General features: G+C 42.9%; 1 protein-coding gene across 1 annotated transcript in view; it reads left to right on the top strand.

The window, feature by feature from the left end:
• Positions 1 to 3,469: 3,469 nt before the first annotated feature.
• The window catches only part of LOC308112947 (vitamin D3 receptor A), a gene marked incomplete at its 3' end in the record, with an annotated part of 81,595 nt that continues 60,720 nt past the window's right edge, over positions 3,470 to 24,344 (top strand). The window contains exons 1-2 of the mRNA XM_080468785.1: positions 3,470 to 3,557; positions 4,567 to 4,779. The remainder of the gene's footprint in view (positions 3,558 to 4,566; positions 4,780 to 24,344) is intronic.

The following is a 24,344-nucleotide window of genomic DNA, read 5'->3' as shown; positions in this document are numbered from 1 at the left end:
CTTCAATAGCTTGCGCCTTAAAACAAAAACACTTTCACCACGCTGTGTTGTTTACAGCTGTTTGGTTTGTGAAAATTACCCAAAGCACATTTTTTGCATAGACGTATTTTTCCTTGTACCAAAATACTATAATATCGAATATCAGCATATGTCCCCCCCTCATACCTTAAACTGCAGAGCAGGAAGATTGAAATAAAAACCATCATGACACTGAAGAATAATAATATGATTGTGATATAGTTATGTTAAGCATGGCATGAAATCAAACTGTACAGAAGTTTGTGTTATAGTCAAGTGTGCGCCGTGTGTGTGTGTGTGTGTATATGCCAATTTTACTGTGAATAGAGAGCGCGTGATGAAGTTACATTTTATGTAGTACAATGTAGTTCTATACTACTGGATGCTTAATGGAAATGTTAAAAATGTGAAGATGATAATGTAGATGTGTTATAATAGTGGGTTCGTATTGCAGACTGCTCAGATGAATTAGGTATACGAGGGTGAAAGTTACAAATTATTCTAAGTAGTATTTTTCTACTTGTTATTTCATTCATTATCATGTACTATTTACTGTTTTGTAGCTTTAAAATGAAGAATTGTTATGGAGCGTTCTTAGCCAGTAAGTTTAAATCTTTTAGCAAACAATTCTTGCTTTACGTCTACACTTCAGAATAAAACGAATGATCAAGCCTGATTTTTATGTTTTCCTTATTGTGTTATAAATGTGTATCGTGGATATTTTATACAGGTTAATTGAATAAAATACCTACTTTTACCAATGCAATTAATGCAGCTGAACGAGTATTACAACTTCTGAGAAAAATAGATCTCTTTTCTTTTACTTGAGCAACAAAAAAGTACTTTTTCTTGTTATTGAGTACATGCAATGTAACATTTGCTTTCCATTTCTCATAGTAAAGCATGCAAACATTGAACAGAGACCCTGTGCCACCTATCGTGGTGATCAAATGTGTGATATGCATTTGCAGCCTTAAAGGTTTAATAAATCATGTGTTTGTTACCTCTGCAAAGGAGGTTAAAATATCATCTGTGTTTATTTGTCTGTCTGTCTGTCTGTCTGACTGTCCGTTAACAAGATATCTCAAAAGCCAATGAGTGGATCTCCATAAACATTAGTAGACAGGTACATTTTTTTATCAAAGGAAGAACCCATTACATTTTGGTGGCGATCCGAATCAAAATAATTGTTACGAAAGAACATTTTCATGTCGCAAAATATTGTCTCATCTTCTGTTCTTTCAAATGATGAAAGAAAATCACATGATCACCAAACTGAATAAATGAATAAAGGCAGTTGATCTGGACGTGGACTATGTGTCAAGCACAAAAGAAATTACTGTTGCACTGTGGTGTGGTCTATGTGATCAACAGGTACACAACATTCACCCACTGGACCCGATCTGGACGACTTTAACTGCAACTATTAAACTGAAAAGAGGTGCAAAGACTGAAAACCAGGCCCAGGACCGACTGGCATGAAAGAATCCGATGTTCAACAGAGACTTGGCTTGAATTTTACTGTGTCTCTTTAAAGCACAACAATCCACACGGAGAAGCTTGCAAAGACATCTGCCGTGAACTCATTTACAATGTCAGTGGAAACTCACCTTCTATAGACTTGATGACATACTCGCTTCTTAATAATGTAATTACAGTGTGCTGTACGCACACCGTATATAAGTCCTTTAAAAACCTCATTCCACAAATACACAAAGCTATTTAAAGACTTTTAGTGAGCATGTAAAGCCACCAATTAGTAGTCTTAAAGTTTTTGTGTTTTCTTTTATTCTCTCAGAAGGGAGTCTCTAGCTTTCAGCCCCAAATGTGCAGGAACTTGTGGATTTTCCTGGCGTGCTGCCAGCCTGGACCTCTCATTGTTAGGGAAAGATCACAGGTTGGCTTTTTTTTTTTTTTTTTTGGTTCACAACAGCCAAGGCCTGAAGTCCAGCTGTTGTGTCGGTCAATAAAAAAAAAAGCACACCCTGCACCAACACCTCCCGGCCAGTGCTTTGCGAGAGGCCACGACAAGAAACTGCTAGAAGAAGAGAATCACTGCTAATTACAGAATGGCTAATATGGTGACTGAAGTGCTATAATGATGCCTCCCAGGGGTGACAGAGTAGAGCGCCACGTAGCCCCCATTATTCTCTCTGAATTCCTCTACCAAGTCAACAAATTAGTCGGGGTGTGTCCTCACACTGTGTACGACACAGACACAGCACGGTTACTCAGTGGGTTAGTGGAGGGGCCTCAGCCAGCCTCTTCTGGTTTGTGTGTACTATCAGTTACCAGCAGTTCCTCGGACAGAGATCACAGCGAGTGAAGAGGATGCTGGAACTTTCATACATTATGTATAGGTCAATCATAAATATTTAAAGATGAGATATGTGGAGTTTTGAAGTGCATTTAGGTAAAGAATAGAGCTATGCTAAGACATACATTTTCCCATTTCGGTTGCACGTGAAAGAAGTCACTGTGTCTTTCTGTTTGCTCCGTGTGTAAATTACTAATATTCATCTGCAGGATAACTTTGCCTTCCATTTATATAATCATGTCAATTTGAATTACTTTAACCTGCTTTCATTCAGGATTGAATTTTATCTTATTAATGCATGGTTGCATTTTATGTTATTCTTACATGCAAATTGCAACTATTTGAAAATGCTTTAATTGCCCCCATTATTCTTTAAGTTGGTGTTACTTTATTGCAGGACTTTCAAACATATAACATGTGGGCCTGTTAGTGTATCCAATATGGCCTAATATAGTGGTAAGATTACAAATAAGGCACAATCCCCTTGGGATCAATTATGTACATTCTATTCTGGGATGAATTATGTCATTTCTATTCTATTGTATTCTACTGTATTGTATTGTATTGTATTGTATTGTATTGTATTGTATTGTATTCTATAATCCATTAATCATTTGAAGAGGGTGAATTGAATGTAAATAACTTAGGGCCTTTTTGTACTGAAATAAATAAACTGACTTGTTACTATTAATACATTTATTTGCCTTTTTATTACTGGTGTGTTTCTATGCACTGTGCATTCATGCTGAGGAATTTAATATATGAAAGAAAACGACAACTATCTATCTATCTATCTATCTATCTATCTATCTATCTATCTATCTATCTATCTATCTATCTATCTATCTATCTATCTAATATGTGACCGTCTCTATCGATCACTTTCAATGATTATTTTTAATTTCCATAATTGTTTACTACCTCGGGGTGCTACGTCACGACACACCCCTATATGGTTGGGAGACAGCTGGAACGTCGGGGCGTGACTGACGGGCCGTTCGACCAATGGAGAGGCGCGCTGCCTCGGAGTAGAGCGCTGTGATTGGCCGCCGTGGAGATTATATATGTATAGATATGCCTGCCTGCTGAACCGTAGGGAGGCGGGAGGGGGGTGGGGGGGGGCGGGACTTGTGTAGAAGCGCCTGTCCATCTATGTTGATACAGATCTAAAAAACTGGACTAACCGTGTGTGCGCTCACCTTGCTCTTCGCGTTGGACTAATGTAAGTTATTTGCTTCGCACTTTCCTGTCGCTTTTTGGGGGGTAAAGGGGAAGAAAGGGAGGCCGGGAGGGGGGCGCGCGCTGTATAGACTGCGTACTTAACGCTGTTTGTCCTCGCTTCGTTTTGCTTAGAAGTGCAGTCGGGGCCGAGCTGCATACACACTCACACACACTCAAGCGTTTTTTCTTTTCTTTCTTTCTTTCTTCTTTTTTTTTTTTTAATTCCAGACTAGTAAAAAAGAAAAAAAAAAAAAAAAAAAAAAAAAAGTACACGAAGCTCCGAGGCGCTTGTTGTTGCTCTGTGCAGCGCTGTGACTCCCAACAATGCGGCCACTCAGCCCGGCCGTAATGTCATTGTGAGAGAGGCCGTTTCACAGCCGCCTCTGGAGCACAATATTATTCACAACAACGCGCTCCGTGTGTGTGTGTGTGTGTGTGTGTGTGTGTGTGTGTGTGTGTGTGTCAGTGTGTGTGTGTGTCAGTGTGTGAGTGTGTGTGCTCGCTCGCTGCGGCCGCTGTTGGTGGCTCTTTCTCCGGGTAGCATGTGTCCCAGCCCCCGTTAAAGAGCCCCACTCATGTGTGGACGAATAAAAAAAGCTAGAATACTAAAACAAAACAAAAAACATGTGGTAGTGGACTATAACGTGCCGGCCCATGTGTACAACCGTGTAACAGGACTTAAGTCGCGTTATTAAAGCTCAATTAGCTCCGTAATCAAGCGCGTTCTTGTTCCAAAATGCGCAGTGGGTTAACAAAAAAAAAAAAAAAAAGACAAACTGGAAAGTTTAAGTGTGTAACTCTCTCCTACATGAATGATTAGTTCCACTCAGCTATTTTTTTTTATTTATATTTTTTATATTTTCTTTTAGTAAAACATCCAGATTTATTGGCTGGATTTGTGGAGAACTAACGGGCACGTCACCACCGGCCAGCGGGGCTGGAACGTTCCCCCTCCTCCCGGACTGACTGACCCTCACCCTCCTCTTCTCTTCTCCTTCTTCTCTTGACAGTTTTGTTTTACACGAGAGTGGGGGAGAAACTTTTTTATTTTTTTTCCTCCATCGGGATTAGTTTTATTCACTGAGAGGAGAGAAGAAGAAGGAAAAAGAAGCCGCCTTCCTTCCGCTGCTCCCGGTTGGTGGAAAACATTTAGTCGGGCGACGTGGCTCCGCAACATTTGGGCCCCTCTCCGCTCTCAAGTCAAGGTTGATATGCCACATCAGGTACGACACTTGCTTGGTTTGTTTTGTTGTTGTTGTTGTTTTCTCTCCCGGGTCTCGTACATCCCCGTCTCTCCTGGCTCCAGGCAGCCCAGCCCGGGTTAGCATGCAGCTAGCCGCCGCCGCCGCCGCACCGCGTCGCGTCGCCGCTTCGCTCTTCGCCTCCGTGTTTACACGGACCACATGGGACAGAACGTCCACGCCGCATTTCACTACAACTTCTCGCCCCCCTCCGCCCCCGCCCCCCCTCCCCCTCCCTTGTGTCTTTGTGCGAGCTGTTCTTGTTGCCTCGGTTTTTTTTTTTTTTGCTTCCCTCCACATTCCACATGTCCATGTCCGCCTCGGTGTGTGCCGCGGCCGCGGCCGCGGCGGCGGCCGCACCAGCGGCAGCAGCAGCAGGGCCGGGGCGCAAATCCCTGCACGTCCACAACGTGCTCGGTGTGAACACACACCGGGACACCGTGAGCATGCAGGATCTTCAACCGTGCACATGCAGTGTTGGTGGTGCAGATGCATGAAGCCCGGGTGTTTCACCCCCCCCCCCCCCCCCCCCCCCACCCCCCACCCCTTCTCCTGGAGGTTGTCAGTGTGATGAGCAGACTGCAGGGGGAAGACAAAGGGACAGGCCGGCCACACTGCGCTCCAAAGTTACTCTGCTCCAGCACCAGCCAGTGCAGTGCATTTAATGTCACATAATTGCAGCTATAAAGTAGTTCCAGACGCACAGCGTTCCCCCTCTGCTTGATGGCTCAGACTTGCAGACATCACACGCTGGTTCAGTGTGGATCGGAGATCCTGCTCAATCCTGCAGCTTCTAATGGGTCCAACATTAACTTGGAGAATACAGAGAGAACCTAAAGGCAGTAGCTTGCGGTTAACGCTCAAGGAAGTGGTGAAATACAGAATGATTAAGGATTACAGTTCAGACTGCCCATGAGAGAAAATTAATATCAATCATGATGTTGTTCTTTAGATGTTTCTTCTTGAATTGTTGCTTTGGGTTGTTTGGAAGTTGTAAACATTATTATATTATTATTATAGAACTCATCTGACAAGCTACTGTCTTCATCTCTTACCCTTTCTTGTTCAGTTAATGTCAACAGTGTTTGTTAGTGTATACATTTTCTACATGTTGAATTATGACCATTTATTCATTCATAATACTAAGGATTAACTGATGGTACTTTCTCCCTGTGGATATAGGGATACCCTCACAAACTGTCCAAAGTGCCGATATCATACCAGTATCGGTGACATTGGCTTGGTTTTATATTTGGTTTCACATCAGAAAGGAGGGATGTACACAAGGTGGTCTGTCCCACCACGGGGACATGACAAATTAAAAATCAAATGACTGCATCGGGGAGGGGCAGCACAGGAGAATGTAATCCTCCCTCCCAAAGGGCCTAATTGTAACTGCCTATTTAGTAATGCACAAGAGGCGGAGCTGATGATTTACTGTTTATTGAATGAAAATGTAAGAACATGATCACGTGAACCTCAAAGTGTGATTTAGTTTTCCAATATAGAAAAGAATTCTTGTGTTGGATCTGGGGTTAAGTTGTGGTTAAGCGGACGTTTGTTGTAGTTTCTCAGCGTACATGGTTCAGGATTTCTGTGAGTAAAACTTAAAGCTCAGCCCTTCGTAGTAGTTTTGAGTTTTTCATGTGGCCCCGTGGGAAGAGTTCTCTGCCCACCCCTGTTTCTGGACCACGCACTCCTGTCTCCTGGTTTATTATTGAGAAGACGCAGTCCATAATTTAGCCTCGTGTGGCTGGAGAACCCGTTTGACCCTCTTAAAAAAGATGCACACGCCAACCCGGGGAAGGTCTAATGATGACCGCCGATAATCTCTTCTTTCTGATGATGGATTTCCAGTCATGTTTCCACTGCATATAGAGGGGAAAAAGAATTTCATATGTGATGTTTCATCTTTTGTCTGCAGTTTCTGTGTGTGTGTGTGTGTGTGTGTGTGTGTGTGTGTGTGTGTGTGTGTGTGTGTGTGTGTGTGTGTGTGGTCATTTGTGAAAACCCTCCCCGCTTTGTGTTTCCCTGCCGAACGTGGACACGCGAGGGACGCGCGATGCCAAGGCAACCACAATATTAGCCGGCTGGAGTCTGCGGGGAACATGCGATGCGTGGTTGGTTTGTCAGACGATGCTTTTGTTGCACCGTGAGCACAGTTTCCCCTGCTTTCGCCTCATTCTGGCACATCGCGATCTCACCCGGCCGCCGCCGCCGCCGCCGCCGCTCTCCTTACATTGTTGGATCCCACCCATACTCACTCCTCAAGGGTGAGTGCTGTACTCGCTCCCGTTGCCAGCTGAGCTTTTCTTTTTTTCTTCTTCTTCTTCCTCCCTCCTTCTCTTCTCCCCTCTTTTTGTACACCACGCGCTGCGTTTTCTCCCGTTTTTATGAATTTGGAGAAAGCCGAGTGTCGAGCGTTGACAGTGTTAACGGGACAATATTTGCACAAATTTGCAGCGTGGAGTCCTTCATGTAAACCCACCCCTCTCCCCTCCCTCCCTCCCCCCCTCCCTCCCTCCCTCCCTCCGGTTACCTCAGTGGGATACAGAGGGCCTTTTTCTGTAATGAGGTGCTTAGCTGGAGCACATTGTGCTGGAGAGGTTTGTACTCCGCTGAGTTACAGGCAGGTTGTAAAATGATAACAGATGCACGGCGTTTTCTAGGTGCAGCGGGCGCTTTTTCTTTTCTCTTTTTTTTTCTCCCCTTTTTGAATGTAAGCAAAACCCCGGCAGTATGGAATACATGTGTGCATACGTGTGTGTACACACACACACACACACACACACACACACACACGGGTTGTCTAAGTACCTACAGGGTATTCGATTTTCCAGTGACTTTGCGCAGTTCACCGAGTGTACAGTTAGTTCTGAATCTTATTTTGATAACTGATTTGTGCAGGGATCTCATTACAAGACAGACAAAACACTTTTTTTCACATTTTCAAATGTGGAACTGCAGTTACGTATCTGTAACTTTCACTCCCCACAAAGTCGGCCCTTTGTCTTTCTTGCATTCTTCAGACGGGATCATTTCTTGTTTTAACCTCCATGAGGACGACTCAGTCAAAGTGAAAGGAATGAAGCATTGAGGAATCAATAATGGTTTAAATGACACGACAAGATGTGTTTTTATTTCATGTTCATCCAGGTTGATACCTGTTTTTAATCTACAACGTTATTTAGTTTGACTTACGATACCAGCTGGATCATGGTTTATGTCATTAAGCTCTTCTATCAATGCTGACTGATATAGTTTTACAGTAACCACTGGTATGTTATGTCAGTTACACCTTCACACTGCTGCAGTTAATTCTAGGATTTTCTTGTGAGGGCGGGATTCAAAGCAACACACTTGACCTGTGGAGGACTCGTTGCCGCGACGAGAAAACAACTCATTCTATCCAGAATTTGGAAAAACTTGGACTTGTGTGCTGAGAGCAATTTGCTTGAGATTTTAGTTGGAGTGAAGTGAGGAAGGATCCCGTGAGCGATTGTTGTTGAGTAAATACTTACCTGGAAAGGTGTGGAACAAAAATCCTGTTTGTAAGCTATTAACAAAGACAAATAAGGCAAGTCTGAAATATCCGGCAGGAAAACACGTTCAAATAAAGAAGTTATCGTACTTTTAAAAGACACAAGTAGTTTAGCAAACTGCTGACTTCATCAAGTAATCCAAGATATCTTGTTTTAGATGGTATTGATGAATAAAAAGTATGGATTTGTACAGTCGGTTAGTGTTTAACAGTAGCTGGTGTGTTTTTGAAGGCAAATCGACCTGATGTCCTAGTTTTGGCTTTCACAGTATTTTCAAGTTCCTTAATGCCCTGATCTCCATCTGAGGAGTTTCCCCATCTGATCCCTCTGATGTCATTCATTGCATATTTTCACACGTTACGATCGGATAACTCGGTGTGTTTGCACAGTTCATTAAGACAGAATGAAGTCCATCACATTCCACAGTGGATTCCCAGAGAGGAGGTTCGCTTGCAGTGGAAACTTTGATTTTGTCGCGCTAAATTAATTACCAGACGTCGATAAGCGGATGCATCCCGTCGGCGTTCCTCCTGAGCAGCCGCTACCCGCGCGTCGCCTCTGTTCCTCGGCGATAATAACAGTGGAGTTACTCGCTGCTGTGACCAAATCATTTCCTCTGCGTTCGCACGTTCGCAGCGAAATGCTCACAGCAGTGTGGAGAGGAGATCAGCTTTCATGCTCCCGCCTTTGGATCCTTACAGCTTTATTAATCGTTGCCTGTGGGGCTCCTCTCCCCGAACACGTCTTTAATCGTTTAGTTATCTTTCCGATAGAGTAACAATCTCCTCTTATATTTGTTTTCCTTTAAATATTCCCTCACGAAGGATCTGACGGTCACCAGGTGTTTGTGTCGGTCAAATGTGAAAAGTCCCGTCATTATTTCTTTATTCCCGTTGCCGCTGTCGTCTTGCATCCTCGTCCCTCCCCCGTGTGAGCGGGCCGGACAGACGCTAATGGATTCCTTATGAGAGGTAATTGTGTAGCTCCAACATGAAAGTAGTTGAGGCGCTGGCGTGGTGGCCGCTGCGATTACGTCTCGCTCGAAGCTCCCGGAGGGGTTTGCCGAGATCGACGGCGATAGCGGCTCACCTCACAGTCAAAGGTCACAGGTTTAACGTCCGAGAAATCGGCGTCTCTCGGGGGGGGGGGGGGGGGGGGGGGGGGCATTTCGCAGTGAGAATGAAACTCTGCAGGGGTAAACGAGCCACACAGGCTTTCTGTGAGCTGCAGGTAGTTACTGCCTCGACAGAAGATATAAGTGAGGCTGACTCAATAATCTGAGCCTAATACCTTGAATTTTGCTCCTTTCAGTCAAACCAACAGGAGATTTTAAACTTTACAAGCTTCAGTCTGTTTTGTAAAGTTAACACATTTTCACCGACGCCTCAAGCTGTACTAACAAGGTGCTGCAGATGACAGAACCAAGTGTTTTATCAGATCACGGCCACATCATTCTGCCTTAACCAGCCAGCTGACCTTTTAAATGAAAATCTCTCTTCGGAGATACATAATTGAAGTTTTGGAGGCGATCCAAGCTGATCCAGAGCTGAGGAGGAGGAGGAGGAGGAGGAGGAGGAGGAGGAGGAGGAGGAGGAGCGGCCTTCAGTGTCTCTGCGTGATACTGTTACAAAGTTCAATCGTACAAGATAGTAATTGACTACAGTTGTGTTACCTTTTTTAATTCAGTTTCTGTTTGAACCGTGAGATTACTTGTCTTAAGATTCTTTTCTTTCCCATAACTTATCACTTTTTGTGAGCTAATCACACCTGCCTGTCTTTGTCATTTAGAATTTTCTTAACATAAACCCATAGTACATTTAAACATGACGTCTCGCAGTCCAGTCTTTTGAAATGAGTACGTTCTGGGTGTTTATATCGCGATAACTATACACGTGGAATACATTGTGCAGCCCATGTAGTGAGTCCTGGTCGTCAGAGTTGCAGACGTTTATTGTTTTGAAAACCTGAGAACTTGTTTATTTTCTTTATCGTGTCAGAGTCTGCTGCTGCTGCTGCTTCTGCTTCATTTCTAGACTGAATGCACAATGACTCAGTTCACCATCTGGTGGTACAAAGTGGTATGACAAGACTAATTGGGCTGACGCGAGCTGGTTAGCTCTGATTGATTTTAGTCGATTATTTTGAACTGATTCATTGATTTGGACTAAAACGCTTTTGGATACCACTTTTTAAGAAACCAGATATTTGACTTATTGACGGTCTCTGGTTGAAAAACTGAATTTTGCAGGCCTCTTGTTATGAATCCTTCTATATGCACGCCAAAGCAGAATTTAAACAAAATTAAATTTCTTACTTTTCATAATCGATCCAGCTCGATCTGTGCAAACCGAAGTGGCTATTTATCCTGGTGACCGAGGTATCCGTTCAAGCCAGTCACAGAGTGAATTCACCATCGGTACGTCTTCCCAGGGGAAACTTCTGGAAGGTCTAACGTGATGAAATCCTGTATAGTTCTTTACCTCTGTAAACGCAGACGTGTGAGAAGTTATTGTCATGCAGGTTTTTTAACATTTGGCTGCTCTAGGCTCATTTCTCAGAAGTGCTTGAAGAGGTTCATTAATAGCATCACGATTTCTGGTTGAAATTCTCATTATGGTGAATTATGTATATGTTATTATGGTTGGCAGGAAGGTCGCCTGTGAGCTATAGAGTCACCCTGTTGCTCATTAGTATGTTTCTGTAAGTCTTAACGTGTTTCTTTCCGGTCACCTCTGTGCCTCGCCAGATTGGACTCCTGCTATTTGTGCTGTGTGACAGTTTGGGACTGTCATGGGAAAAAGCCTTGAAATTTTACTGTCGAAATTTAACCAGCCGTTTCCCCGAGTCACACCAACACTTAATAAGAGCGAATCAAAGCGAGCCTGTGGCTTCCTGAGCTGTGCCACTTTGATTCCGCCTTGATTAGGGCCGGTGCTGCCCGAACCCCCGCGCTAGGGTTATTTTCGTTAAGCAACCCGGAGCTTTTTAGTAACCATCAGTACCTCCTGTGTGGATGATTAGACTCACTTTCCATTGATTTAAACGTAGGCTTTTTAATTAGACTGATGCGAGAGTTCACTTGGACGTGTTTTATTGCCACACTAAAAGCACGGCTGGCTCATTACTGTAGCCACTCATTAAACCTGTGAGTACGTGTGTGTGTGTGTGTGTGTGTGTGTGTGCATGAGGACATGCATAAGTGGACTGACTGTAAGAAGAGCAACACATTGCACTTACCTCAAAGCCTTCGTCCCCGTGAGAAGCTACACAAAAGCTGCACGTTTGCGTGGTTTATTGCAGGGGTGTCAAACATGAGGCCCGTGGGCCAAAACCGGCCGGCAACAGTCCCCTATCCGACAAGCAAATTGTGAAAAATTTCAAAGAGAACATTGTTTTTTTTTTTAAAAACAAATTTCTTAAGCAACATAATGCTGAGACCCGAGCTGAGATATCGGTGGTGCTGCCATGATAGATAGCTATCAAACTAGCCTCAGACGCCACGCTGTCAGCGGGAGTTTGTGAAAACAGGCATAATGCAACAGCATGTAGGAGAAGTTTTTGGGACATGTTACTGTATTTTGCGCTAGAATTTCTCATTCATACAGTGTTTTTTGTTATGATGATAGTATAATATATGGTTTTGTGTACTCTATGCCACAACAACAAAAAAAATATATAAAGTTTAAATTAAGGTTCTTCTGGCACTATTTTGCCGGTCCGGCCCACTCAAGATAAAATTGGGCTTTTTGTGGCCCCTGAACCGAAATGTTCTTGACACTCCCGGGTTAATGTGAGCAGTTGAAGGGAGTGATCGGGTGCGAGAGGATGGGCCCGGCGCACAGAGCGATGGAGATCCGGAGGACCGTCACCTGACTCTGCAGTTCCTCCTTTCACTGCGTGTTGTTTTGCATGACACAGACATAATGTGAGCGCTCCAATACGACGAGAAAACAGCTGATGAATACACCCGGGCACTGTTTCTGCTGGTGGAGACCAAATTAGAGATAAAAGAAGGCGATGACGGTGCAGTTGTTTATTTTTTTAATCATTGTGGTTAATGGGAACACAGTTAAGATATATTATTTAGCCACTTAATAAGCTTTTCTTTTGCCCATTTGCTGATTTTCCTCTCGTTTGTCCTCCGTGGCTTCTTTGGTTGAGTTAAGAGTAAAGGCAGGATACTCCCTAGACACGTCCTCGATCCATCAAACTGCTCACCCAGACAGGAAAATAAACAGTCACGCACCTTACAGCCAATTTATTGTCTCCAGTTCACCTCGTATGTCACCTAATTCGGACGTCAACCAGAGCAGCTTCTTGTTATTTCCAGCTTTCTCGCTAACATCTTTAACTAATAGCTGCTAATTTGCTCCGTATTGTTTTTCTGAGTTTGTTTATTTTCACTTTTTAACAAGCTCTTGTCTCCATGGGGACTGAGGTTTCCTTCACACGTTGTTTATATTCCCCCCGAACTTTCAAACACCTAAAAAGAAAGAAAGAAAGAAAGAAAGAAAGAAAGATGACATAACTGCCATGGTATGGTAATAATGCTGATCAGCGTGGTGTCGACTGACTTCTGAGGAGGAAACTCTGCAAGCTTCTGTCTGCTTTCTCCCCGCTCAACTCTTTCTGTGTCTGTCTTCGGAGGCCCACTGTAAGGGGCTCTCCTCTCAACCCTCCTTTTTCTTCTTTTTCTTTTCCACCGTCCATTCCTTATTTTCACTTTCCCCGATGCGATGCTACTCCCTCACAGAGGCTAGAGAGAGAGAGAGAGAGAGAGAGAGAGCGAGAGAGGGAGAGAGAGAGACAAGCCCACCGAGGGGGATTGGTTGCAGCTCAACAGGCCCCCCGCGTTAGGCTCCGCCCACCCCGTCCTGTCCTCGCAGCAATTAGTAACACCCCCCCCCCGCACACACACACACACACACACGCAAGCATGCATGCCTGGCTGCAGCATGCAGGCACACACATGCTGGAAGCATGGCGAAAGCCAATATCTTTTATTACTATTGACGTGAATATTTCATGCCTCGCTGTCTTTTTCTCTCGTGCTTCGTCTTTTCTTTTCTTTTCTTTTCTTTTTTTGTGACACGTGGACAGACACACACACACACACACACACACACTATGGATCCAGTGTAAATTCAGAACAGCAGGCCGGTGCCAGCTCAGAGCGCTCTCTCTCTCTCTCTCTCTCTCTCTCTCTCTCTCTCTCTCTCTCTCTCTCTCTCTCTCTCTCTCTTGCTGACGTTCCATAGAGTCAGTCGTGTTTTTTTTTTTTTTTAAATCTTCACTTTGAATATTTCAAGCAATAAAAAGCTATAAACCGGCTCTGCTAACAGCATTTATAGTATCATCTCGAACTGTTGACAAGCTCCATTTGACAAGTTTATGGATTTATAAAGCCTTTTAAATTCAGGTCCCTGTAGTAATACAAATATTCTGCGAGTCCTCAGATGTACTCCGTGTATTCTCTGTAAATCCATTAAAGCGGGAGGCAGCCCCACTTAGGCTCCGCGTCTCATTTTTTCAGACTTTTATGGATTTCATTTGAGGAAGTAACTTGATCCTGCTACTGCGACATGATTTTCTCGCTGACGCCCGGACACTGACTTGGCTGTCAAACATGTGGCCCGTTGACACCAGACACGACGGAGTGAGTCGATGTGGGACATTTTAATTTGAAAATGAGCAGATTTACAGTGGCAATGCAGGGAATTCAGCACGTGTGCTTTTTTTAGTGTCTCGTCCTCCCAGTCGCTCATGTCGCCTGATTTTCAGCTTTAATTTAGTTTTCTTAACAAACGTCCACAAATCTCTAATATGATTTCATACGCCCACATGTCACCAATAGCAGACTAATGAACCATGACAAGCAGACATTCGTACATTTCCACACATCCCTGATGAAATGAAAACAGTAGAGATTGGAGGAATCCGATTTTTTCCTCCTGATATGGTATTGATTCGTTCAGTCAGGCTCTCCTTGAAATGTCTTCAGGCAGAAATGGAAAAAAAAATATTGAATGGAATCCCCTCATTTTAAATTGTGCGTCGCATTATTTTCCTTGCCTTTATTTAGATTCTGAAAGCCTTTTTTTTTTCCCTTTCTTTCTTTTCTTTACAGGATAGCTTTAATTCAACACAGCTTTTCTTTCCTGTTTTTGTTTTTGTTTCTGGATCGGGTCTTAAACGGGATTCCTGGTAGCCGTAAAGTCTTAATTTGCCTTAAAAAGCGTCTCCGTCTTCTCCTTCTTACAGTCTCATTTCCTTCTGTTGTCATTTGCTGCCCTTCCCATCTTCTGCTGCCAGCGTTCAGCGCCTGTTTCTCTCTCTCTCTCTCTCTCTCTCTCTCTCTCTCTCTCTCTCTCTCTCTCTCTCTCTCTCTGTCTCTGTCTCTCTCTCTCTGTCTCTGTTTTTGTCTCTCTCTCTCTGTCTCTCGCGTTTGTCGCCCTGCATCGTTTTCCCTCCCCCGGCTACTTCACAGCCCGTTCACACACTCCTGTGTGTGTGTGTGTGTGTGTGTGTGTGTGTGTGTGTGTGTGTGTTTTGCTTCAGCCCACACATTGAGGTTCTTTCAAATATTACACAACTATTTGCCCTGAGCTCCAGTATAATGCCGTCTGGGTATTTATAGTATTAATGTAGCATTTGTACACATCAGGGGTTATTTCATAAATGTCTGTTTTCTAGTTCACTGATTTATTTTAAAAACATGAAAATCTTGTTGAATAGTCATCTGCTGCCGGGATGATCCCAAACAATGGAAGTAATTTCACGAATAATAAGCCTGCAAATTAAAAACTCTTATCCCAGATTTACAAAAAGTGTGTTCCAGTGTTTCCAAGGGCATAATCATGTGAAAACCTTTTTTTTGTTTTTTATTACTTTTAAGCGAATAAATAAAACATCTTTTAAAGGAAGCTTTTCGAAAGTAATGGAAGTTGAGAGTATTTTACTATTCAGACAGAATCAAAACACACACATAGATTTTATAGTTGTTTTTTTCTTAAGCCATTTAGACCAATTCGCAAAGCTTGAGGCCTCCGACACACACACACACACACACACACACACACACACACACACACACACACACACACACTGCAAAGAGACTACAAGAGTCACGCAGTGAAACTTGTGCTGCTCGGTAATTAGAGCGCTCACTGAGATCCTGTCGTTCTTTGTTGCTGTGTGTGTCGTTGTCAGTCTTGTGACTCGAAGCCCGTCGGACGGAAATGATCCGTCATCGTTCCTAATTATTTACTACTTGCAGCTGGGAGTCCCATCTGCTTTCAGCCGCGCAAACAACAACAAAAACTCCCAAAAGAATCTGCGGGAACTTGAGGATTTCTGTGTTTTCTTACACACATGCAGCCCTCTTCAGGTGAAAAACACCGGCCCCGCTCCGACTGGATCCGACCGTAAATCTCTCAGACGACGGTATCGATAGGATCTTTGGCAGGAACAGCTGCGTTGCTGGTTTGACTCTCTGGCCACAGGACAGCGACGTATTTGGGCGGGGAGGGGATAAAGGTGAGGACTCGGTTCAGGCAGTTTAACACGGGGCAGCATTTTCTTCTTTGATTTGAAACAGAAAAGTGCAGCTGATATGTCACTTTAACGTATTCTCTGTCTGCTTGACCAAATTGAGATTTCACACGACCATGTGAATGTCCATGTACTCGCCATTGTTAATGTTTATAGCATATTGTTGTCTGCGCGCATGCGTGTGTGGTTTCACTATACAAACAGACAACAGCACCCACTAGTGGCCCAAAATGAAAACTACATCGGTTTCTGCCATTTCCATGTAAATGGACCTGGTCTTCAAATCTGTGGGGGAAAAACCTTTCGGGGAACTCCTGTAATCAATACTGCAGGGCTCCTTTACCTCCAACAATCTATATAATCCTCTCACAATAATAATATTTTTCTGTAGTACCACTTCGGTGGGAGTTTTTAACCCCTCATTCTCATTTTTATCAAAGAGAACTCTGTGTTGTGACGTTACCGAGCTTTAGCCGCCTGTTTGATGGGAGCGTCTGTAATTTTCCTTATATTTGGAATCACTATTAAGCGATCGATGTCTGCATTTCCTTAATAATAGCTCACGGTCTGGCTTATAATGCTTTTAATGTGCATTGGAAGGAGAAGAAATGACTCTCCACCTTAACCCACGCCTGACGGTGTGTCTCCGGGCTAGAAAAGAAGAGAGGAATTTAACATAACAGCTTCATCAAAGCTTCAAACTCAAGACGACTCCCAACGCTCGGCCTGTTGTGCAAGTCTGTCCTTGACTTGTATCGGACTGAATTTGTAATATTCTCCTTTTGAAGTGCCGGAATCAGACTTATTTGATAGAAAATTAGGTCAAAACGGGCTGTTTTCACACCTGAGCGGCGCAGATGGCTCCATCACTTTCACTCGGCCACCATCTGTCCCGTTGTTTACGCGGCTCATTCTCTGTGTTTTAGCAGCTTTGGACAGAAGAATGAATGTATTGTGCAGTCTGGCCCTCTTTCTTCAAAGTCGAAGCCGTCAGATGGCCGTCGATGACACGCCGCGTATTTCCCAGCGTATCGTACCGAGAGCGCGCGCGCGTGTGATTTTGAGCGTGCGTGAGTTGTCCGCCGTGTACGGCCGAAAGCTGACACAGCTGCACCACGTTAACCGCACAATTTCTCCACACTGTCTATAGTTTCACTGACTGGTTTTCCTCCAGTCCCGCCACTTCCCCTCCGCCGCTGCTCTTTCTCCCCGCTCACATTCCCCCCCCCCCCGCCTCCTGTTTTGCAGATTCACTTCCTGAGCGTGTGCGTTCTGTGTTTCGGCCTCGTTTTGCTCTCCCGGTCAGCCTGTTTGTCTCGAGTGTGCCGGGAACGCTGGATCCCTCTTTATTGTTGTTGTTGTTGTTGTTGTTGGTGGAGGCCGTCTCCCTGAGCCGCCTGAGGTGGAGCTGATGATCACCGCAGCTTCACAGAGCTGATGGATGGCACGTCGGTGGGTGGCGCCGTGGAAAGGAGCGCAGTGAAACACCAAATGTCACATGCTTTGTAAGTCTTTGTCGTTATTGGCAGGGGCTGCTTGTTTTGTTGTCAGTAAATATTTTTGGTTTTTGGGGATGAAAAAAAAACAACCAACAAAAGGCCTCTTTTCTTTCTTTCTTTCTTTCTTTCTTTTTTTTTAATATAATTGTGTTTCCATCCCAAATTCTTGTAGACGTGAGAGCTGAATGTGGCGAAAACAAAATGATACGTCGTCATGGGGCCCGAGGGGGAAAGGGATTTTTATAACACATGGCAATTCAAACCTCAGCTTTTAAACCTTCTGCTTAAAAGTCATAGACCCTTATAGTCCAGTGTTTCAACGAATGAGCCAAAATGTCTGTGGAGAACATGCTGATGACAGTCGAGACTGAACAAGGTCAAAATATTCCCCAGATTCTTCTGGACTCCCTGATTTTATCTTCCTGTGACTTGCCACAGCGTGGTGGGCCGAGCTGTACCGAACAGACTGGCTGTCACAGTGATGTGCGACGGAGGAAAAATAAATAACCCGAACGGACGGGATTCTTATCATGTGGAGCGCCTTGTTGAGTCTGAATCGGCAGCATGAGTTCTTTTTCTCTCTTTTTTTTTTTTGAACACACTTTTGAAATGTTACGTCAGCAAGAGACCGAACTAAAACCATGAATTATGTTGTTTTTATGTATTTATACACGGTAGTAAACACTCCCTTTCTCTGATTTCTCACAGATGAAATCAGAAGCCATTCGTGTTTCAGTCTTAATTCATAATATCACAAAACGTCGAAGGACCAGATGGTTTTCCAGAGACTTGAAGCATCGTTGGTGTCGATCGTTCCCCCACTAATGATGTGAGAAACCATATTAACACACGAAATACTCTTGCCTTTGTCCATGTACGCCCATTAATCTCATTTATTTATTCTAAAAGGAAAAAAAACTTCTGTACTTCTGAATGTGATTTCTGTAGACAACTGAAGACAACAAAAGAGTGAATAAAATATATATATATATATATATATATATATATATATAAAATGAATAATAGACCTGCAATCTTCCAAATGAGAGACCAACCGAGCCAAAGCTGCTCTGTTATCTATTTATATTTCATTTCTGAGGTGCATATGTCAGATCCAATTACTATTTGATTACAACAGTTGGTCATGTAAACACTGCTTTGGAACTTTGAATTGGCTTCCAGTTTAACACCGTTTGAAGCCTGTAAGGATCCACACTGACTGAACAATGACCGGAGCACAGTTTGAAGTGTATGAGAACGAAAACAACCAAGTGTGTGTGTGTGTGTGTGTGTGTGTGTGTGTGTGTGTGTCTGTGTTTTCTGTGTTGTGGCCAAAGTTGTGGAGTAATTTGAGCGGTCAAGTTAGGTCAAGTTAGTTCACCCCACTTTTCGCTGGAAACCAGAGCGAACACCAAGTCCTGGAAGCCAGCGGGGAGCAGAGCCGCCTGGCAGAGCATCACCTGGAGGGATTAACACATTTCTGAGAGGATGACCACTTTACGTCGCCACTTCACTCCACAAATGGCTCTTTATTCACTGAAAGATGGACACACTTTGATTTAGAATAGACATATTATCGCTTCAGCTCCGACAGGATTTCATCGTGTCAGTTTTCTACCCCCATAATGCGCCATAAATTGTGCAAAGATCCTCCTAAGGAAACCCAGTGACACTCGGTTTGGGTTAGTTAAGGGGCTTTTAGCCCCCATCATCCTCGCTGAGAGGCCCCTCTGCTGGCGGGGGGCCAGGGTCGGCTGGGAGGTGAGGTATTTTCATTCACTTTAGACGGGACAGGAAATTACTTTCGCCACAGTGAGACGCACAATGGAAGCAAGTTTTGTGACACCACAAGATATAGCATGAGACAAAGGACTCTAAATGTTGACAATAGTAACTTCAGTGTTTTAGGAATATGTCTAATCCCTGCTCGCTGCCACCCTTCAGTCGTAAAACACTGCCCAGTTGTCTTCCCAACACGTGTATCTGTCAGTCGGATGGAAAGTACACACAGTCTACGAGGGTCGGCAGGCTTCGAGCTCCTTGGTCCACCACCACGCTGCGTTTGGGATTTAACTGCAGACTAATATGCACAAACATTGATGGTGGAAATGGAGTGGGACAACATGGCGGCGTAGTGGTGAGCACACTGGCCGCGGCCTTTCCGTGCAGTTTGCATGTTACTTCTGGGTTATTTGGTCACTTTTTTTTTTTTTTACAAAGACATTAGTTTCAAGGAACTTCCAGGAACCTGCAACCATTAAGAGCAGAAGAGGTGCTTTTTCTCCCTCTTTCCACCAAATCAAATTAGTTTGTAGCTGTAATATTTAACCTTTAAAATGAGGATAACATGTTGGATGTTTCATGGATGTCATTTACAACATTGGAAATGTGTTTTTGTAGTGGTTTTAGTGGTTTCATCCTTCTTTTTTTTTTTTAAGTACATTTTTAGTTGTTTTAGCTGTGTGACCACTTTTTCACAGTTTTCACAACTTTATTTGTATTTTTCTTTATTACCTTTTCAAGTGATTTACTCCATGTAGCTATTTTAGCACTTTTACTCATTTGAACTACTTTTTGTGGTTAGTTTTTTCACCCAGTTGATTTAGCTATTTATTCTTTTTTTGGTTGTTTTGGCCATTTTAACTCTTTAAATCTATCTGTTCTTCCTTTTCCGGTAGTGATTTGAGACATTTTATCTTTTTTTTGGGGCATTTTGGCTTTTTCAAACTATTTTGTTGTGATTGCAATTTTAGTCATATTAGCTGCTCTGTTTTCTTTCTTTTATTCTTATCCACAAGAGAAAAAAAATAGTGCACTGTGCAGATAGAATAAGAATAAGAGACATTTTTGTACATTGCATATTCTGACGAGCTCCAGAGCTGCAGAGCTGCAGAGCTGCAGGTCGCAGGCGCCTGGTCTTGTGTGTTGTTTTTCTCACTCAAATCTAATGTGCTATACATTATAGATTTATATATCACCAGCTTTACATTTAAAATCCAAGCATGATTGATAAATACCACTTTCAATGAGTTAGTATTCAAACTTAAAGCAGTTAATTTCTGTGCAATTTCTAAGAAAATTGAATAAAAAAGGAAGCAAAATGGCAATAACTTGATTCAAAATGAATATATTTAGTTGAAATGCCTCTCTTTATAAATGTATTTTATCTTAGAGAATTTAGTCTGACTGTACTTGTGTCAGTATTGTGACATTGTGGATGTTTTCTGCAGAGAGACGTTGGAATTAATCTTTTAAGTCATCACACCATTAACCTTTTAACGTGTGCAGATGAGCCGATCGTATTTCACCCTTCAGGTGATGCTTTGGCTTCACTTCTTCTACGTAAAAAAAGGGAATGAAATGGTTATTCATTAAGAAACTTAATGAAGTCTCACTTCGACAGCCCACAGGATGTTGAAGCAAGCCGCGAGGTCAGACGTGTTAGTCATCGTTTTACATCATAAGAGTGTATTTATTTGCCGCGAGTCAAGGATGAAGGCCGCATTATTCAGGGCAAGGCTATGTTATCCTGTGTTTTACCAAACAGAGGTGGCAGACTTGGGAAATGCTTCAGCATGTGTGTTCCGTGTGTACGTGCACGGCGCTGATGGTTGAAATGGGTTGTACTGTTAACGTGGAGCCGCGGTGAGAAATGAAACAAACAGACATATTTAAAGTTGAACATTTGAAGGGCTCAGACCTCACTCAGCCTCTTGTTTCACTTCGATCCCTAATGGCCCCCCTAATGGCAGCTTCGGCTGGATTACATAACACCGTCATTCCTCAAATACCTTGTAACTTAGCCGAAGTTCCTTCGGCGCAGCGGTCTTTAAAATCAGATTGAGGTGATGCCTCGATCGCTCTGGTGAACAACCTTGCAAATGAATTTGTGTTCTCTGGTGAAAGTTAGTTGTGGTCTGCGGCTACACGCGCACAAATTACAGACTATTCTCTGACTTTCTCAGTCATCATCATCATCATCATCATCATCAGCCTGACCCCGTGACATTCTGGCTTGTTGTCGCCGAGCATTGTTTGCATATTCACACTTTTTTTTTTTTTTTTTTTTTTAACGGGGGCATGATACGATAAGCAGCCCTCAGCTAAAAGGTCAACAATGAAGCCATCCAGCAAGAGAAAGTATGTGTCATACAGCCAGATCTTATTTACATTGGTCCGTCCACATGCCACTGCGGACGCTCTCTGAATATCCCTAGGTGGTGTGAGCAATTAACACAGGGACTCACATGAGTGGCTCTGGTCCAACGCACTTATCAGGAGCTGGGGGAGGCATGCAGGCGTCTGCCCGGCCAAAGGAAGCCGAGGCCTTCCAAGCAGTATGAAGTCGCACTGCATATTTTATCTTCCAAATGGTATCTTCAAATAAGGACGACGAATCAATCAGTCTGGGGAAAGGTCTCCTCGCGGGACGCAACCGTTTGGATGTCTTGACCTGATTCAGGAAACAGTCGTTCGATCGTTTTTGTCTGAAGGAAACATCATGAAGGTATCAAGCTTTTTCAGTCATTTTGTTAAACATCTGAACGTATGTGGAGTGGCATTGACTCTTGGTAGAGCGAGTCGTCTGTCAATTGGAAGGTTGCACGTTCGATCTCCATCTGTATTCATGTCGAAGTGTGTTTGAGCCAGACTCCAGATTGCTTCCTACGTATTGAGTGCCTTGCAGGGCGTTGGTGTGAATCTGCAATGGAAAAGTGCAATATAAGTCAAATCTATTTACCTTTTCACCATTATCTATATGCAAATTCTCTGTCCAGCCTGTGGTGTCATTTCAAATCACCCGACTCACCATTTCTCACTTGATTTGTTATCTTGTATTTCATTTTTAAGGATGTCACATGATGCAGAGCTCATATCTTCATTAATGACTGCAAGCTGGTAAATCTGCTGTACATTAAATAACGCAATGTTTTTCCACAGTGAAGCATGAGATCTAAACAGGTCTTCTGTTAATGTGGCTAAACTACTCTGCTCTCTCGTGATATTAGGGCTGGGCCAAAAAATTTATCGATTAATTGAATTTGTAACTAAAAAAGATTTTAGTTTTTTTCTGCAGGCAGGTTTTTTTGGGGCATTTCTCATTTACTTTTTATTTTGAGATTGTATATATGCATTTGAACTCTGAGGACAGTCACAGCAATAAAGTTGCACTTTTGACAATGTACAGTATCTGCTGTCTGCAGGCCTTTTTAAGTGCATTGAGAAAAAAAAAATAGATTATCGAATCAAAACTTGAGTTTTTCTTTAAAAAATCTTTGATTTTTTTTTTTAAATGCCAAATACCCCAGTCCGACTTGATATATGCATTTAGTCGAGCTGCTCGATATGTCACAGATATATTGTTATTGTTGGATCACGATAACCTGAAAAAACTATGATATATTGTTTCCATGCACTGTGCATTCATGTTCTGCAAAATCAGATGATGGAAGAATTTAACAGAAATGAATGAATGAACTTAATTGCAATAAATTGCAGCTTGTCGGACTAACTAATTCAATCTTGATTGATTGACTGCCAATTATTTATTTTATACTTGTTTACCAAAAGGCAGAAGTCCAATAATCAAGGAAGAGCGATCAAAAACAACTAAGTCAACAAATGGAAAACCTTTAAAAAAAAAAAAAGGATTTATATTGATCACAAATAATATCGTTATCGCAATTCTAGATACATTTATCACGTGTTTATCTGTTATCATGCAGCCCTTGAGTTCAGAGCATATTATCAAGTTGCTTTTATATTGATGAGGCCTTTGTACCGTTCAAAGGAAAATGTTTTCATGATTCATTAGGACTCATGTTTACTTCAGATACTAAACAGGCTTTGGACGTATTGAAACACGAATATAGGAACAGATTCTCTGCTTTCCCACTGAAACCATCAGCCGTCAGCGTCTCCATAATTCACCAGCAAGAAAACAGGATTAGTGCACGTTTTCACACCTGTTTTTAACATCTGCTGCCGGGAGATGCAACGCGCCAACATCTTTATTGTTTTGACTTTGGGGGACTGATATGATGGGAGATGATGCTGAGAAGAATTTCCGTCAAACACAAACGTTCGTGTTTAAATTCAACACCAACTGTTGCAGAGTTTAGAATAAAATGTGTCGTTCTTTTTAAAAGCTGTTGCTAAAGTCTCACTAAGAGGTTTTACTTGTACTGATGTGTGGATGATGACGCCACATGTTGCTAAAATGTCACCGCTGGATCCCGAACCAGGTCGTCTCTCCTGGCACTCCATGGAAAACTGAAGATTTATTTGTATTTGAAGAGCTGTGGGGAAACATCTGTTTATTTTTGGTCTGTTAAATATAAATTTTAGGCTTTCTTTGAGATCTGATCTTTTTTTTTTTTCAGAATGATGACAATTAAAATAAAAACACTCGAAACGAAGTTGACAAAATAACACACTTTTCAAATGACTTTGGGGAAACGCTGATTAAATTTGCAAAAAATAGGCTAAATCGAAATTGTGTCTCGGCCTTATGTTGACACCGTGCAGCTTTACTCGAGTGCACGCAATCTGTCGCCGACTCTCGCTGTATATTCATGCAAATATGTGCACGTACACGTAGCCGTCTGAAAGAGGAGAGCGGGGGGGGCTTTGTGTTCCGAGGATGTATGGGTGGTTACACAGAGAGGGGGTAAAAAACAAACAAACTACAGCCACAACAAGACTGAACAAAGGTAATGATTGGTAGTCCTCCAGCCGCCCTCCAGCTCTTTTTTTCCTCGCTGCTCGCCATATGCCATCGGTTGCTGGCCGTTTCCGCATCCTGCAGTTCAGTGTGGTTGTATTGATTTGTCGTTGGACCTCACGCCCGGCTGAGTGACACGCAGTCCTCGGCTTCTTTGTTCCATGCACAAACACATGGATTTTTAAAAGATATACCAACGCACAAAGATCGATTGAGTCACGTGTTTTTAAC

The sequence above is a fragment of the Lipophrys pholis genome (genome assembly GCF_963383615.2).
Source record: "Lipophrys pholis genome assembly, chromosome: 8".
In the NCBI taxonomy this organism is placed as follows: domain Eukaryota; kingdom Metazoa; phylum Chordata; class Actinopteri; order Blenniiformes; family Blenniidae; genus Lipophrys; species Lipophrys pholis.
This window is presented reverse-complemented; position numbering and strand designations above follow the sequence as displayed.